The 17,667-nt window shown below is 47.0% G+C and overlaps 1 protein-coding gene across 2 annotated transcripts in view; it reads right to left on the bottom strand.

Annotated features, from left to right (window-relative positions):
• NBDY (negative regulator of P-body association) overlaps positions 1 to 17,667 on the bottom strand; it is a 136,930-nt gene that overhangs the window by 1,916 nt on the left and 117,347 nt on the right. The window contains exon 3 of one of the 2 annotated variants that reach the window (XR_013412985.1): positions 4,449 to 4,607. The exons of the other annotated variant lie outside the window; for it this stretch is intronic. The gene's annotated coding sequence lies outside the window, so the exon portion shown is untranslated. The remainder of the gene's footprint in view (positions 1 to 4,448; positions 4,608 to 17,667) is intronic. 2 annotated transcript variants of the gene reach the window in all.

Genomic DNA, 17,667 nt, shown 5'->3' with positions numbered 1-17,667 from the left:
CCAATTGTTTTCACAACTATGCAAATATATTATCAGCTGGTATAATAAAAAAGTTAAACAATTTGTGGATTACTATTTCAAATGTTGTAGTAAACAATTTTTCAAACACCAATCATAACAGGAGCGTGTTGTCATACTTTAAATTTCTACAAAAGATAAAGAAAATATGGCATATGTTTGATTTATTGTACCTTAATAGAATTATAAAAGTGAACAATTTTTTAAGAATTTAGTAATCCAAAATTTCTTAGTCATGATTATCTCCTCATTTTGATGCAGAAAAATAAAATTTCATTTAAATGAATCTCTATAAAGGGTCATTGTATATGAATGATTTTAATAATCTTTGCAACATAGGTTTAAATCTCTTTACCAGATGCTATACTGTGTTTTGGTTTAAAATTAAGTGTTTTTAGCATTTTTATTAAAATATTTTCATTATCAAAGCATAATTTATTGATGATTTTCAAACTTTCCTGATTTCTCAGAAAGATCTATTTAAGCCAAGTCATATAATCTATAAAATCATGAATTTATATTAAAATGAGTTGATTTATCACTACTTTAAGAATAAATTTCTCAATGTAGTAAAAATTGTGTATAAGATAAGACAGAAATATAAAAAGTATTATAGAATGAGGTAAAGGTTAAATATATATTACAAAAATATATTCTCTATTAGCTATTAATGACACATAAAATATGACATTTCTTACTATCACATTTGATCAAATTAAAAAAAAAGAAATACCCCAAAATATGATCAAGAGTCTAAGGTGAACAGCAAAAGAAAAGATGTGGTTCGTCACTTGCAGTGGTTCACGCCTGCAATCCCAGCACTTTGGGAGGCCGAGGTGAGCAGATCACGAGGTGAAGAGATGGAGGCCATCCTGGCCAACATGGTGAAGCCCCATCTCTACTAAAAGTACAAAAAAATCAGCTGGACATGGTGGCATGCACCTGTAGTCCCAGCTACTCAGGAGCCTGACACAGGAGAATCGGTTGAACCTGGGAGGTAGAGGTTGCAGTGAGTCGAGGTCACACCACTGCACTCCAGCCTGGGCAATAGAGTGAGGCTCCTTCTCAAAAAAATAATAATAATAATAATAATGTGGTTCATAACTTGGGTCACTTAAACAATAAGCAAAAGAAAATTAAAACATACAATGCAAAAGAGAAATGATCTTTCCAAAATAACAACTTAATAATCCCTCATTGATACATAATCAACTTTAATAAAACTAAGTTCCTTAAATGCCCTGAAAAGCCATGAAAAAAAAGTTAGAGTAAAATAAATGGAGAAAAATATTTCATATAACACTCAATAAAGCCATTCAGTAACCACTAAAAAACAACTCAATAAAAAAAGACTCAAAAACCACGAAATTAAAAGAAGATAAAATATCACTATGAATCCACCACTGGGAAGAAAAATTCATCACCTAAAATGACTACCTTTGGTCCAGAAAAAATGATAGAAAGAAAATACAAAAATCGATTACAATCTGAAAGTACTAAATAAAATAGTAAAAGAAGAAATTGAAAAACACGAAAGAAAAAAACTGAAACTGATACCAATTATGTTAAGATCAATGTAAAGCAGTGAATGTAAAAAAAGAAAAACAAAAAAGAAAGACAAAAGAATCAGACTGAGAAGAAGCAATGACAATGAACAGGAGTGGCAAAGAGACACCAGTGACATCCCCACGAGAAAACACACAACCAAGAAGCTTTGTGACAATGGGATCCTTTCTGAGTGTAAGTTTTTAAGCAGTTTGACCAAGGAAGCTCCAGTTTCACACCCACTGCTGGGGCCTATCTGATAACAGACTTCCTGCATTCATTCTCAAAGGAAGGCCCAAGTTACCCCATCAATGGCATGATGACCCAGTCTTGGAGACAGAAAAGCATGCCCATCGCAAGTGGTGATTCGGAGCCTGTATGGGAGAGTTTGTGGGCAGTCTTATGCCAGTGGTGGTGTGTTTACGTGCATGTCTGTGTGGGGGAACACTTGGGCCCACACCCTTGTGCCCCGTGTGAGGTTTCTTGTGTCTCTGCTTGTGTGTTTGTGGTTACGTTTCGGGGTGTGGAGTCCCTTCAGAGTGCGTGTGTGTGTGTCTCTGTCTGTGGTCTGTGGGCGTCTGCCTGTATGAGTGAGAGTGGGCAAATGGGCACATGGCAGAGACAGCCTGCCTGTACACACTGAAATGTGAATCGTTGTTGTGTTCACATGGCTGGACTGGAAAGAAAGGCAACAGGACACAACTTGCCAAGGCTCCCACTGGCTCAGGATTGGACATTTACAGAGTCCACAAGGAGAATGGGGACAAACAACGAGCCAAGAGGTACTGGAAAATTCATGAATTCACGATGATATTGAACTTAAAAGTAACACCTGGGTGGCTTTCTCTTTCTCTCTTTTTTTTTTTAATACTTTAAGTTCTAGGGTACATGTGCACAACGTGTAGATTTGTTACATATGTATACATGTGCCATGTTGGTGTGCTGCACCCGTTAACTCGTCATTTACATTAGGTATATCTCCTAATGCTATCCCTCCCCCCTACCCCTACCCCACAACAGGCCTCGGTGTGTGATGTTCCCCACCCTGTGTCCAGCTGTTCTCATTGTTCACCAGAGAAACTGAACTGGTGACTTTCATCTCTGCTCCTTTAAGAATGAAAGGGAAGCCTCCCTCCAGGCCTGGTGCTGCAAGGGGACACTCCCATCACCAATGAGCGGAAGCAGCAGCAGTCTGGATAGAACATTTGTCCCGCAGAGAGCTGAAAGTGAAAGGAAAAAGGAAGAAGAAGAACAAAGAAATAGAAGGAGAAAAAGAACAAGTGGCAGCTTCATGCCACCACAGCTGTCCTGAAGGATCTAGTTCAGGGGTGTATCACTGCATGATGACATACACAACAAGTGGCAAAGAAACACGAGTGACATCCAGGTGAAAAGACACACCACTGAAAAGCTTCTCATCGATGGGGTCCTTTCTGAGTGGGATCAAGGGCTCTGATCCACAAGTAGGCCTGCAGGAGCAAAAGAGAACAAAGGTGCAGGCAAAATCTTGCCCTTTGAATGTCATCAGCACACTTCAAGTGGCCACCAAGTCCCTAGTACACAAGCCAAGGTAGGGAAGGACCCTGGAAATGGGAGGAGAGATGAAAAGGGGCAGAAACGAGACCCCCCAAAAAAGAGGTAATCAGCCACCTATGGCAAATAGGGAGAGAGGGCAGAAAGAGGAGGGAGATTCTGATTATGCACTTCAGGGGTCAGACAGGGTCCATCTAATTTTCTTAGGAAAAGTAAGCAAGTTCTCCCTGGTGATGTGTCCGTGCCCATTCAACCCTCCGCAAACCACAAGTGGACTAAAAGTAAAGACAGTGAAGATAAAAAAAAAAGTGGGAGGCTGGCAAGATGGCGGAATAGGAACAGCTCCAGTCTGCAGCTCCCAGCGAGATCAACGCAGAAGATGGGTGATTTCTGCATTTCAAACTGAGGTACCAGCTTCATCTCACTGGGACTGGTTGGACTGTGGGTGCAGCCTAAGGAGGGTGAGCCAAAGCAGGGTGGGGGTGTCACCTCACCAGGGAAGTGCAAGGCATCAGGGAATTCCCTCTTCTAGCCAAGGGAAGCCATTAGGGACTGTACCATGCACTCCAGCCCAGATACTGCACTTTTCCCATGGTCTTCACAACCCGCAGACCAGGAGATACACTCCGGTACCCATGCCACCAGGACCCTGGGTTTCCAGCACAAAACTGGATGGCCATTTGGGCAGACACCAAGCTAGCCACAGAAGTGGTTTTTTTTTTTTTTTCCATACCCCAGTGGCACCCAGAAGTCCAGTCAGACAAAACCATTCACTCCCCTGGAAAGGAGGCTGAAGCCAGGGGGCCAACTGGTCTGGCTCGGCGGGTCCCAACCCCATGGAACCCAGCAAGCTAAGATCTACTGGCTTGAAATTCTCGCTGTTAGCACACCAGTCTGAGTTTGACTTGGGATGCTGGAGCTTGGTGGGGGGAGGGGCATCTGCCATTGCTGAGGCTTAAGTAGGCGGTTTTACCCTCACAGTGTAAACAAAGCTGCCAGGAAGTTTGAACTGGGTGGAGCCCACCGCAGCTCAGCAAGGCCACTGCGGCCAACCTGCCTCTCCAGATTCCCTCCTCTCTACACAGGGCATCTCTGAAAGAAAGGCAGCAGCCACAGTCAGGGACTTATAAATAAAACCCCACCTCCTTGGGACAGAGCACCTGGGGGAAGGGGCAGTTGGGGGTGCAGCTTCAGCAGACGTAAACATCCCTGCCTGGTACTTCTGACTAGAGCAGCAGATCTCCCACCACAACATTCAAGCTCTGATAACGGACAGACTGGCTCCTCAAGTGAGTCCCTGACACTCGTGTATCCTGACTGGGAGACACCTCCCAGCAGGGGCCGACAGATACCTCATACAGAAGAGCTCTGGCTGGCATCTGGCAGGTGTCCTTTTGGGACAAAGGTTCCAGAGGAAAGAACAGGCAGCAATCTTTGCTGGTCTGCAGCCTCCACTAGTGATACCCAGGCAAACAGGGTCTGGAGTGGACCTCCAGAAAATTCCAGCAGACCTGCAGCAGAGGGGCCAGATTGTTAGAAGAGAAACTAACAAACATAAAGGAATAGTATCAATATCAACAAAAAGGACATTCAATCAGAGACCTCAGCTAATGGTCACCAACTTCAAAGACCAAAGGTAGATAAATCCATGAGGACGGGGAGAAACCAGCACAAAAATGCTGAAAATTCCAAAAACCAGAACATTTCTTCTCCAAAGAATCACAACTCCTCGCCAGCAAAGGAACAAAACTGAGAATGATTTGGAAAAATTAACAGAAGTAGGCTTGAAAAGGTGAGTAAGGCCGGGCACAGTGGCTCAAGCCTGTAATCCCAGCACTTTGGGAGGCCGAGACGGGTGGATCACGAGGTCAGGAGATCGAGACCATCCTGGCTAACACGGTGAAACCCCGTCTCTACTAAAAAATACAAAAAACTCTAGCCGGGTGAGGTGGCGGGAGCCTGTAGTCCCAGCTATCCGGGAGGCTGAGGCAGGAGAATGGCGTAAACCCGGGAGGCAGAGCTTGCAGTGAGCTGAGATCTGGTCACTGCACCCCAGCCTGGGCGACAGAGTGAGACTCCATCTCAAAAAAAAAAAAAAAGAAAAGAAAAGGTGAGTACTAACAAACTCCTCCAAGCTAAAGGAACATGTTCTAACCCAATGCAAGGAAGTTAGTTTAGATGAAAAAAGATTACATGAATTGCTAACTAGAATAACCAGTTTAGAGAGGAAGATAAAGGACCTAATGGCACTGAAAAACACAGCACGAGAACTTTGTGAAGCATACACAGGTATAAATAGCTGAATCAATCAAGCAGAAGAAAGGATATCACAGATTGAAGATCAACTCAATGAAATAAAGCAAGAAGACAAAATTAGAGAAAAAAGAGACCAAAGAAATGAGCAAAGCCTCCAAGAAATATGGGACTATGTGAAAAGACCAAAACTTCATTTGATTTGTGCAACTGAAAGTGACGGGGAGAATGGAACCAAGTTGGAAAAGATTCTTCACGATATTACCCAGGAGAACTTCCCCAACCTAACAAGGCAGGTGAACATTCATATTCAGAAAATACAGCAAACACCAAAAAGATACTCCTTGAGAAGAGCAACCCCAAGACACATAATCATCAGATTCACCAAGGTTGAAATGAAGGAAAAAATATTAAGGGCAGACAGAGAGAAAGGTTGGGTTAGCCACAAAGGGAAGACAATCAGAATAATAGCAGATCTCTCGGGAGAAATCCTACAAGCCAGAAAAGAGTGGGGCCAATATTCAACTTTCTTAAAGAAAAGAATTTTCAACCCAAAATTTCATATTCAGCCAAACTAAGTTTCATAAGCAAAGGAGAAATAAAATCCTTTACAGACAAGCAAATGCTGAGAGATTTTGTCACCACCAGGCCTGCCTTACAAGAGCTCCTGAAGGAAGCACGAAACATGGAAAGGATCAACCAGTACCAGCCACTGCAAAACAATGTTAAATTGTAAAGACTTTCAACATGCTGAAGAAACTGCATCAATTAACAGGCAAAATAACCAGCTAGCATCATAATGACAGGATTAAATGCACACACAATAATATTAACCTTAAATGAAAACGGACTAAATGCCCCAAAGAAAAGACACAGACTGGCAAATTGGATAAAGAGTCAGGACCCATTGCTGTGCTGTATTCAGGAGACCCATCCCATGTGCAAAGACACACATAGGCTCAACATAAAGGGATGGAGGAATATTTACGAAGCAAATGGAAAGCAAAATAAAGCAGGGAAAAAAAGCAAAAAAAAAGCAATCCTAGTCTCTGATAAGACAGAGTTTACATGAGCAAAGATCAAAAGAGACAAAGAAGGACATTACATAATGGTAAAGAAATCAATGCAACAAGAAGAGCTAACTATACTAAATATATGTGCACCCAATACAGGAGCACCAAGATTCATAAAGCAAGTTCTTAGAGACCTACAAAGAGACTTACACTCCCACACAAAAATAGTGGGAGACTTTAACACCCCACTGTCAGTATTAGACAGATCAATGAGAAAGAAAATTTACAAGGATATCCAGGACTTGAACTCAGCTCTGGACCAAGTGAACTTAATAGACATCTACAGAACTCTCCACCTCAAATCAATGGAATATACATTCTTCTCAGCAGCACATTGCACTTATTCTAAAACTGACCACACAGTTGGAAGTAAAACACTCCTCAGCAAATGCAAAACGGAAACTATAACAAACAGTCTCAAAGACCACAGTGAATTAAATTATAACTCAGGATTAAGAAACTCACTCAAAACTGTACAACTACATGAAAACAGAACAATCTGCATCTGAATAACTACTTGGTAAATAATGAAATGAAAGCAGAAATAAAGATGTTCTTTGAACGAATGAAAGCAAAGACACAACGTACCAGAATCTCAGGGACACGTTTAAAGCAGTGTGTAGAGGGAAATTTATAGCACTAAATGCCCACAAGAGAAAGCAGGAGAGATCTAAAATCAACACCATAACATCACATTTAAAAGAAACAGAGAAGCAGAAGCAAACAAATTCAAAATCTAGCAGAAGGCAAGAAATAACTAGGATCAGATCAGAACTGAAGAATACAGAGACAGGAAAAACCCGTCAAAAAATAATCAATGCATCCAAGAGCCGGTTTTTTGAAAAGATCAAAAAAATAGACTGCTAGCCAGCCTAATGAAGAAAAGAGAGAAGAATCAAATAGATGCAATAAAAAAATGATAAAGGGGATATCACCACTGATCCCACAGAAATACAAACTACCATCAGAGAATACAGACACCCTGCCCGACTCCCTTCTGCTAGAAGGTTCAACAATCTATGGACACCTGTTGGACCTGGCTGCTTTGATCCAAGCTTTTGTCTCTTCCCCAAGAAAGAGTGTGCTGCCTATTGACAAGTGTGCTGCGCACAAGCAGGCAGCCTGGTCTCCTTATGAGGCTTGTGCAAATTCAGAGAAGCAATCAGCAGTGGCCCACAAGCAGCCCACGCACTCACACACCCCTTCCACTGTACCTTCACACTGCCCCCTGTGTGACCTATCCCCACCATACCACAGTCCCAAGGGTGGGATTTCTTGAGGATAGGCTCCTCTAATTCACTGGGACCACTGCCCGAGAATCCAGAGGGAAGGAGGGAGGCAGAGAGCCTTTCGATTGTTGCGGGTTTCCCCAAAGAGACCAGGTAGGTGGGGAGTCCTGCTGTAGGTGAGGTGAGTGCTCCTTGGCCGGTTTCTTTGTTTCTTTTCTTTTTGTTTTATTTTATTTGATTGTTGTTTGTTTTGTTTTGTTGGAAGCAAAAGGAGAAAGAGAAAGGCAAGGGAAATAAGTGACTGCCATTTCTGGAGCCACACTGCCATCCAGAGGCAGTTGTTTCTGAACACGACAGGCTGCAGGAACACTTGCCTTCTGACAGGAACAGACTTCAGCGAGAATATGTCGGGTTGGGTGGACTCTGACTAAACCAGGGTTTCCCCCTTCGTGGTTCCGAGCCCTTGAAGGAAGTCTGCCTGCCATTTGGACCCCATGGAGAAGCAGCTAATCTAGAGGCCCAGGGACAGAGCAGCCAGGCAGCCCCAAGACCAGTCAGCTCAGGCGGCGGAGGTGCCCCGGCAGCCATCTTGAGGTGGGCTTAAGAGAAGCCACTGACTAGTGACGGCTGAGACTGGGGTCGCTTACACGGGTCTCTTTTGTGGGGAGTTCTGGGGTGCTCTTGCCTGGAATCACGCTGGGGCCAGAGGTCCCCTGTCCTCCCAGTGAACCAAGGAGCTTTGGGGTGCTGTGCGCGGGACGACTCCTGCCCGGCAATTCCTGGAGATGGACAGGGGAACCCATGGAGGGCCGCCCCTTCCTGCCCTTTTTTCGGAGAGGGCTGTGGAGCCCGGGCGCCATCCTGGTAATGAGAAAAGGCAAAGGGCCAGCCAGGAGTTCCTCTCTCGTCCGGCTTCAGCCTGGGGGCCCCACGCCGCCACCATCTCTATCGTGCTCCCGGGATTTCTCCAGCACTAGTGCCCAGCTGCCTCCGGTTTCCAGAAACAGATTCCGCTCGATGGCAGTATGGCTCTACAAACACGAACTACAAGCTTAACTCTGCCCCTGCAGTCCGACAGCCTCCACCCTTTCCAATGTGAAAAAAGAAAAGGGAAAGAGAAACAAAAAAAGACAGGGAGGACAAAAGGGAACCAGCCACCTGGTCTCAGGTTGACCACCAAACTTAAGGGACCCTATGACCTAGGACCAGTAGGCCCGAGACACTGCGGGAATCCTCTTTATGCAGCCAGCCTTTGCTTTTCCTTTGGCGCTCTCCAGGTTTCATGGCTCATGCTCATGCATAAAAATAGAAGACAAATGATACGTAATCATGGCCACTGGGAAACCACAGGAAGACTGGGATCATGGGGCTGCCGCCCCAGGACAAGGTGCTGGTCACCCAGTTGAATTAACCAAGGTTTTGCTGCAGGACTGGTGGCTCTCCCAGGGCCAGGAGCTCCAGGTAGAGTTTACCACCTTGGGCTGGCACATGGAGGTCACCAAAACCGGCGAATGACTCAACAGGCAGTCACAAGGCATGTGGCAGGAGTCTCCTTCAGAGGGGATACTCAGCAACTGACTCAAGTTGGACTCTGTGCAGGCTGTCCTGGCTTTCACACGGGGTGTGAGGGGGAATGGAGTGACAGGAGGGTGGTTTAGCGGAGCTGGTGAAGGCCACCATGCAACACAGATTCCCATGGCATCACAGAGGGCCAAGGGTCCCAAGGGGACTCTCTGCCTCTACCCAAAGTGTGGTCCCTTTTTAAACAGGTTGACCCAGGAGGCTCCAGATTCACACTGGCTGCTGGGGCTTATCTGATAACAGACTTCCGCATTCATTCGCAGGAGAAGGCCCTAGTTGCCCAATCAACAGTATAGTGACCCAGGCCTGGAGCCACGAATCCTCACCCATAACCCATTGCCTGGGGCCGACAGACAGCCTTTATGGGAGAGTTCGTGGGCAGTCTCGTGCCTGTGGCGACGCATGTGTGTTTGCATCTGTGTGGGAGAATGCTTGGGCCCACGACCCTGTGCCTGTGTGAGGATTTGTGTGTGTGTGTGTGCATGTGTGTCTATGAGTTTGTGCGTGTGTGTGTGCATGTGTTAGTGTATGTGTTTGTGTCTGTGTATCTCCCTGTGCATGTGTGTTTGTGATTATATTTGTGGTTGTTGGGGGGTTCCCTTTGAGCGCCTGTGATTGTGTCTGTGTCTGTTGTCTCTGGGTACCTGCCTGTGTGAGTGAGAGTGGGCAAATGGGCACGTGGGAGAGACAGCCTGCCTGTACACACTGAAATCTGGATCGTTGTGTTCACATGGCTGGATTGAAAGAAAAGGCAAAGGGGGACAACATGCTGAGGCTTCTACTGGCTCAGGATTACACATTTAGAGCATCCACAAAGAGAATAGGAAAGAACGGTGAGCCACGAAGAACAGGTTAAGGAGTGGGTTCATGGTGACATTTCATGAAAAGTAACACATGGGCATCTTTGTGGAGCACCAGAGGGACTGAACTGGTGACCTTCATCTCTGCTCCTTTAAGAACAAAAGTGAGGCCTTTCTCACTTTCATTCTGCAAAGGGGCATCCTGCATCACCAGGAGCAGAGGAAGAAGCAGTCTCAGCGTAATGCTTGACCCGCCAAGAGCCAAAAGTAAAAGGAAAAAGAGAATAAGAAGAAAGAGGAGAAAAATGAGAAGGAGAAGGAGAAAGAGAAGAAAGAGAAGAAAAAGACAAAGAAAAAAGAGGAGAAAGAGGAAGAAGAACCAGAAAGACAACAAGAACAAGAAGTGGCAGCTTCATGCCACAGGAGCTGTCCTGAAGGATCTAGTTCAGGGGTGTCTCACTGCATGGTGACATACACAACAAGTGGCAAGGAGAAACCAGTGATGTCCCGGTGAAATGACACAACACCAAGAAACTTCTTGTTGATGGGTTCTCTTCCGAGTGGTATCAAGGGCTTTGATCTACAAGTAGGCTTAGAGAAGCTACAGAGGACAGAGGTGCAGGCTGAGCCATGCCCTCCAGATGTCATCGCACTGCAAGGGGCCACGAGCTTCTAGTCTACAAGGCCTAGGCAGGGAAGTACCCCAGAAATGGGTGGGAGGAGAGATGAAAAACGGGGAGGAAATGGATACCAGAGAAAGGAGGTAATGAGCCACGTATGGCAATACTGAGAGAAGGAAGATAGGGGAGGAGGATGCTACTTACACCCCCAGGGATCAGCCAGGGTCCTTCTGATTTCCTTAGGAAAAGGCTTACTCTCCCTAAGGGCATTCCTGTGCCCACCCGACCCTGATTTTGCAGGCTGATCCTGACCTCCCCAAACCAGAAATTGATGAAAAGCAAAGACAGTGAAGAAGAAAAAAGTGAAGGAAGAAAAACTACAAAAGTACACAAAGAATCAGGGTACGCAATGAGGATGAGAGTGAACAGAAATGCTGGATGTCCCAGGTGGAAAGGTGACTGCCCAAATGGCCTTTTGTGCCATCATACAAGAAGAGTCACCTGCCAGAAAAAAGCATCAGACCCTTGGGCCAGGGTTTGTACTGGGTCCACACAGAAGCCAGTGGAGTCAACAGACTGCCCTGCTCCCCACTGCCTCCACCCCCACACCATCCCACACATTCCGCCAGCAAATATTGGGAAGCCAGACAGAAAGGGAGAACAAAAATGAACAAGAGAAAACTGGGAATCTGAAGAACCCTGCCCATTGAGAGTTACCTAGATGGGGGGAGCTGAGTGTGAATGGAGATGCCTAGGCAGACACCTTTTAGTGAGTATTGGGGATACAAGTATGTGCGTGAGAACATATAGAAGCACAGATGAAGACAGGAAAAAAGTTAGATGGGATGGGAGTTAAATGTTAAAAACGAGGACTTCTGACACTCAGAGTCACCTTCCCACCTCTAAGGACATGGTCCAGATCTTCCTGCATTCTTTTCTTCCTATGTTTTCCCTAGGCAGGCACCGGTCTCCTTCTGAGGAGGCCTGTGCAGATTCATAGAAGAATCTGCAGTGGCCCACACACAGGCCTAAACACCCACACACCCCTCCCACCGTACCCGCTCACACTGCCCCCAGTGCTACAAATCCACAGCAAAAGTGGCTCCTCTGGATTACTGGGACCCCCTGCCCAGAGAAGAATCCAGAAGGTAGGAGAGAGGCAGAGATCACTCCTACTGTTACAAGTTTCCCCAAAGTAACCACATAGGTGGGGAGCCCTGCTGAAGATAAGGTGGGTGCTCCTAGGGCAGTTTCTTTGTTTCTTTGTTTTTTGGTGTTTGTTTTGTTTGGTTGGCAGCAAAAGGAAGGAAAGAAAGGCAAAGTGGAGGAAGGAAAAGGGGTGATTGACATTTATGGAGCCACAGTGCCATCCAGCGGAAGGTGTTTCTTAACATGACAACAGGTTGCAAGTACACTTGCCTTCTTCCAGGCACAGATATCAGTGTGGATGTGCTGGGCTGGGTAGACTAGGCCCAAGCCAGGATTTTCCCCACCGGGGTTCAGAGCCCTTAAAGAAGTGTACCTGCTATTGGAACTCTGTGAAGCAGCAGCTAATCTAGAGGCCCGGGGACAGAACAGTCTGGCAGCCCCAAGACCAGTCAGCCCAGTGGGCGGAGTTTCCCCATCTTGAAATGGGTTTTAAGAAAAACCACTGTTCACTGATGGCTGAGACTGGGGCCATTTACTCTGGTCTCTTTTGTGGAGGGTTCAGGGGTGCCCTTGGCTGGGACCACGCAGGGGCAAGGGGCACCCTATCCTCCCTGGGAACAAAGAAGTTTTGGGATGTTGGGGTGGGGCAACTCATGCCAAGTAGTCTCTGGGGGCTGCCAGGGGAACCCATGGTGGGCCGCCACTGCCTGTCCATTCTTACAAAGAGAGCTGTGGAGCCAGGGCTCTATCCTGGGAATGAGCATAGACCATGGGCCAGACAGGAGTTCTCTCAGTTTCAGACTTGGGGGCCCCACACCAACATCTGTCTGGCACTCCTGAACTTTCCTCAGCACATGAGATCAGGTGCCTCCCATTTCCAGAAACGATTTCCACTTGATGGCAGTATGGCTCCACAAATGCCAAGTACAATTGTAACCCTGCTCCCCCACTCTGAAGGCCTCTGTCTTTTCCAATGTGAGAAGAGCAAATATGAAGGAGAAAGAGAAAAAGACAGGGGGGAGAGGAAAGAACCAGCCACCTGGTCCCAGGTTGACCACCAAACTCACAGGTCCCAATGACCAAGGACCAGTAGGCTGGAGACCCTGAGGGAATCCTGTTTAGACAGACAGTCTTTGCCCTTCCTTTGGCCTTCTACAGGTTTCACGTCTCCTGCTCCTACAGAAAGTAAAAGACAAATGACACATAATCATGGGCACTGGGACACCACAAGAGACTTGGGATTAAAGGGCTGCTGTTCCAGGACAAGGGGCTGGTCACTCAGCTGGCTTACACAAGGTTTTACTGCAGAACTAGGGGTCCTCTCGAAGGCTGGAGCTCTAGGTAGAGTTTACCTCCTTGGACTGGCAGATGGAGGTCACCAGAATGGGCAGACTGTTCAACCAGGAGCCACAGGACCTGAGGCAGGTGCATCCCTTAGAGAGCACACTCAGCAACTCACACAAGTCTGACGCTGCACAGGCTGTCCTGGCTTTTACATAGTCAGGGGTGGGAGGATGGTGGCTTAGAGGGACTCAAAAAGGCCACCACGCACTACAGATTCCCATGACATCACAAAGGGCTAAGGCTCCCAACAGGACTCTCTGCCTCTACCTGAAAGGGGAGTCCGTTTTTAAGCAGGTTGACCCAGGACACTCCAGTTTCACATCCACTGCTGTGGCCTTTCTGATAAAAGAATGCCCACATTCATTTTCAGGAGAAAGCCAAGTTGCCCAATCAACGGCATGAGGACCCAGGCCTGAAGCCACAAATGCTTGCCCATGGCCCGTTGCTTGTCAGCGATTGAGAGCTTGTATGAGAGAGTGCATGCAGTCTCATGCTGTGGCTTTGTATGTTTGTTTAGCTCTAAGTGTGAGAATGCTTGAACCCGAACCCCTGTGCCCATGTGAGGTTACCTGTTTATTTGTCTGTGTTGTGTATGTGCGACTTTGTGTGTCAGTGTGCCCGCATGTGTGTGTCTGCATGTGTGTTTGTGTCTGCATCTGCGTGTATCTCCATGTGTGTATGGATTTGTGATTTCATTTCTGGTTGTGGGGTTGCTTGTGAGTGCGTGCATGTGTTCTGTGTCTGTGGTCTGTGGGTTCCTGCTTGTGTGAGTGAGAGTGGGCAAATTGGCATGTGGCAGAGACAGGCTGACTGTACACACTGAAATACGTATCGTTTTGTTCACCTGACTTGACTAGAAGGAAAGGCAATGGGGGAACAACATAACGAATTGCTGAGGCTCCTACTGACTCAGGATTACACATTTAGAGAGTCCACAAGGAGAACAGGAAAGAACGGTGGGCGATAAGGTACTAGGTACAGGGTGTGTTTGCCATGACATTTCACTTAAAAGTAACACGAGGGCAGCTTTTTGGTGGAAAAGAAGGACTGAACTGGTGACCTTAATCGCTGTTCTTTTAGGAAGAAAAGTGAAGCCTTTCTTGAGGCCTAGAGCTGAAGAGGGACATCCCCCATCACCAAGGAGAAGAAGAAGCAATCTGCTAGAACACTTGCAAGCAGAAATCCGAAAGTGAAAAAAAAAATTAAAAAAAAAGAAAAGAAAGAAAGAAGAACAAGTAGTAGAAGAAAAAGAAAAGTAGAAAAAAAGATGTAGAAGGAGAAATAGAAAAGAAGGAGAGAAAGAAAAAGAAGGAGAAAAAGAAAAGAAGAAGGAGAAAAAGAAAAGAAAAAGGAGAAAAAGAAAAGAAGAAGGAGGAGGAGGAGAAGGAGGAGGAGGGGGGGAGGAGGAAAAGGAAAGAAGAAAGAGAGAAGAAGAGGAAGAGGAAGAAGAAGGAGAAGGAGGAGAAGGAGGGGAAGGGGAAGGAAAAGGGGAAGAAAGAAGAAGGAGGAGGAGGAGAGGAGAAAGAATAAAGAAGAGGAGCAGGAGTAAGAAGAGAAGAAGAACCAGAAGGAGAAAAATAATAGAAAGTGGGAGGTCCATGCCACTGTATCTCTCCTGAAGGATCTAGTTCAGGGGGCCTGAATGTGTGAAGACGTACACAACGAGTGTCAGGGAGCCACCGGTCACATCCCACTTAAAGGACACACAACCGAGAAGCTTCTTGTCAATGGGATCTTTCCTGAATGTGATCAAAAGCTTTGATCCACAAATAGGCCTGCAGGAGCTACAGAGGACACAGGTGCAGGCTGAACAGTGCCCTGAGGATGTCATCAGCAGATTGCAAGGAACCACTGAGCCCCAAGCCTACAAGGCCAAGGCGGGGAAGGACCCCCCAAAAGAGAGGAAGATGAAAAACGGGGAGGAAATGTACATCAGGGAAAAGAGATAATCGGCCACAAATAGCAATATGGAGAGAGGGCAGAAAGGGGAAGCAAATGTCAATCACTCCTTGCAGGGATCAGCTGGGGTCCTTCTAATTTCCTTAGGAAAAATAAGTCTGTTTTCCCTAAGGGTGTTCCCTAGCCCAGTCGACCCTGACTTCCAGGCTGATCGTGACCTCCCCAAACAAAAGTGGATGAAAAGTAAAGAGAGTAACGAAGAACAAAGTGAAGGGAGAAAACCTCCAAAAGTACACAAAGAATCAGAGTGAGCAATGAGGTTGAGAGTGAACTGGAATGCAGTGTGCCTCAGGTGGACAGCTGGCAGCCCAAGTGGCCTCCTGTGGGCTCACAGAGGGGGCCATCAGCCAGGAGAAAGAGTCAGTCCCATAAGCCCAGATCTCCACCGCGTCTGCACAGAGGCCTGTTAGGCCAGGGGGCTGCCCTGGTCCCCGCTGCCCACACCCTAACCCCATCCTGAACATTATGCCAGCAAATACTGGGAAGTCAGACAGAAAGGGACAAGAAAGATTAAGAGGGAACCGGAAACCTGAAAAACTGCCCACTGAGAGCAGCCTAGAAGACCAGACACAGGTGTGAATAAAGGTGTCTGGGCAGACACTTGTGAGTATGGGTAGGGATACATGGATGTGCCTGAGGACCTATACAAGCACAGACGAAGACAGGAAAAACTTCAGACATGAAGAGAGTTAAAGGTTAAAAATGAGAACCTCTGAAACTCAGAGTCTCAATGCCAACCCTAAAGACACAGTCCAGATCTTCCTGCATTCTTTTCTTCTCATGTTTTCCCTAGGAAGGGCCAGAGGCACCCCACGATGCTACCTACATATGAAAAAAGGACCTACATTTGTTGACAATTGAAAGAAACGGGGTGATGCCTGTTCCATGGTCATGTGAGTCTTCTTCATATAATGCACAGAGAGTGCAGGCCCACACACGAGATTGACCTTCCTCTTGTGAGAGTGACTCACACACACCTGATGGTGGGAATCATTACCCATGGGGTAAATTTTCTGTCCTATGAAACTCTGTCTGTTCCCAGTGCAGCCTACACATCCAGAAAGATTTGTAACAAGCAAAGACAGAGAACAGTTGCAGTATTCAGAGAGCATTGTGATCCAAGCTGCTGCCCAGAAACCGAGCGGCATGGATAGATTATGTAACCTTTAGAGCAACACGGACATGGCTTTGCATCCCAACGTGGGCTCTGTATGATAGCCCATGTCAGGCTTTCTTATGTCTGAATGGAGACCCTAAAGGGCAGGAATAATTTGTCCTCGACTGTCTCATTCATTTTTCTGGATGAATATCCAGCAACCACCAGAGTTTAACTTGAGGACCCCAGAGAGCTCTGTATCAAACCAAGGCACAGTTGCCCAATCACCAATTAAAACACTCCATGTGAAACCTCTCCTTCCACACGCAGCACAGGAAAACAGATCGGGCCCAGGTGAAAGCGAGCACAGACTGCGCCCTAGCTACGCATGCACTTTGACAGAATGAACAAGATGCCAAAACAACAAACTGGTGAACCACCATGTTTCAGTAAGCATGCATGCTCCATCAGACATGCCAAGTGGCTTTCTCTCCAGAACAGTCAACTCAGAACTTCGCCGGAAATACCCATACCACTTCTGGGCACAAATGTGTGCCTGGGCTCCAGTGACAGAAGTCGCTGAAGGCCTCAGTCCATCTCATCCAGTCCCGTCGCAAGAAACATCCTGCCCAAATCCCTGCAGCTGAATGGGTTAACAATGTGTGGATACCTGTTGGAATTGGCTGCTTTGCATCTAAGATTTTATACGTTCCACAAGAGAAAGACTGCTGCCTAGAGACAAGTAATCTCCGCAACAGGATTGGGCCTGCCCTACACATCCAGGAAGATTTGTAACGAGCAAAGACAGAAAACACTTGCAATATTCGGAGAGCGTTGTGTTCCATGCTGCTGCCCAGGCACCCAGCGGCCTGAGTAGCATATGTAACCTTTAGCGCAACGCGGTCACGGCTTCGCATCCCAACGTAGGCACCGTATGATGGCCCGCCTCAGGCTTTCTTCTGTCTGCCTGGAGACCCTAAAGGGGCGGCGGAATTTGTCCTTGACCGTCTCGTGCGTTTTCCCGGCCGAATATCCGGCAAGCACCAGAGTTTAGCTTGAGAGCCCAGTGAGCACTCCATCAAACCAAAGCACAGCACCCCCTCCCCCCCCCCCCCCCGCCCACAAGCCCCTTCTCCCCCCAAAACACTCAAGGCTCAACCTCCACCTCCACACGCAGCACAGGAAATCAGACGGGCCCAGGCGAAAGGGGGCAGTCGGGGCCCTGGCTACCCATGCACTTGGGTAGAATGACCAAGATGCCTGGCAACTAAGTGGTGAGCCACCAGCTTCCAGGGAGCACGCATGCTCCGTCAGATACGCCAAGAGGCTCTCTCTCCAGGAGAGCCACCTCTGAAACCCACCCGGAATGCTCCTCCTAACCCTGTGCACGGATGAGTGCCTGGGTTCCAGAGAGAGAGAGGTAGCTGAAGGCCTCGGCCAGGACTCCGTCCCCTCCAGTCCCATCCC

The sequence above is a fragment of the Macaca mulatta genome, chromosome X (assembly GCF_049350105.2).
Source record: "Macaca mulatta isolate MMU2019108-1 chromosome X, T2T-MMU8v2.0, whole genome shotgun sequence".
NCBI classification, from domain to species: Eukaryota; Metazoa; Chordata; class Mammalia; order Primates; family Cercopithecidae; genus Macaca; species Macaca mulatta.
The sequence above is the reverse complement of the archived record's forward strand: the minus strand, read 5'-3'. Positions and strand labels throughout refer to the sequence as shown.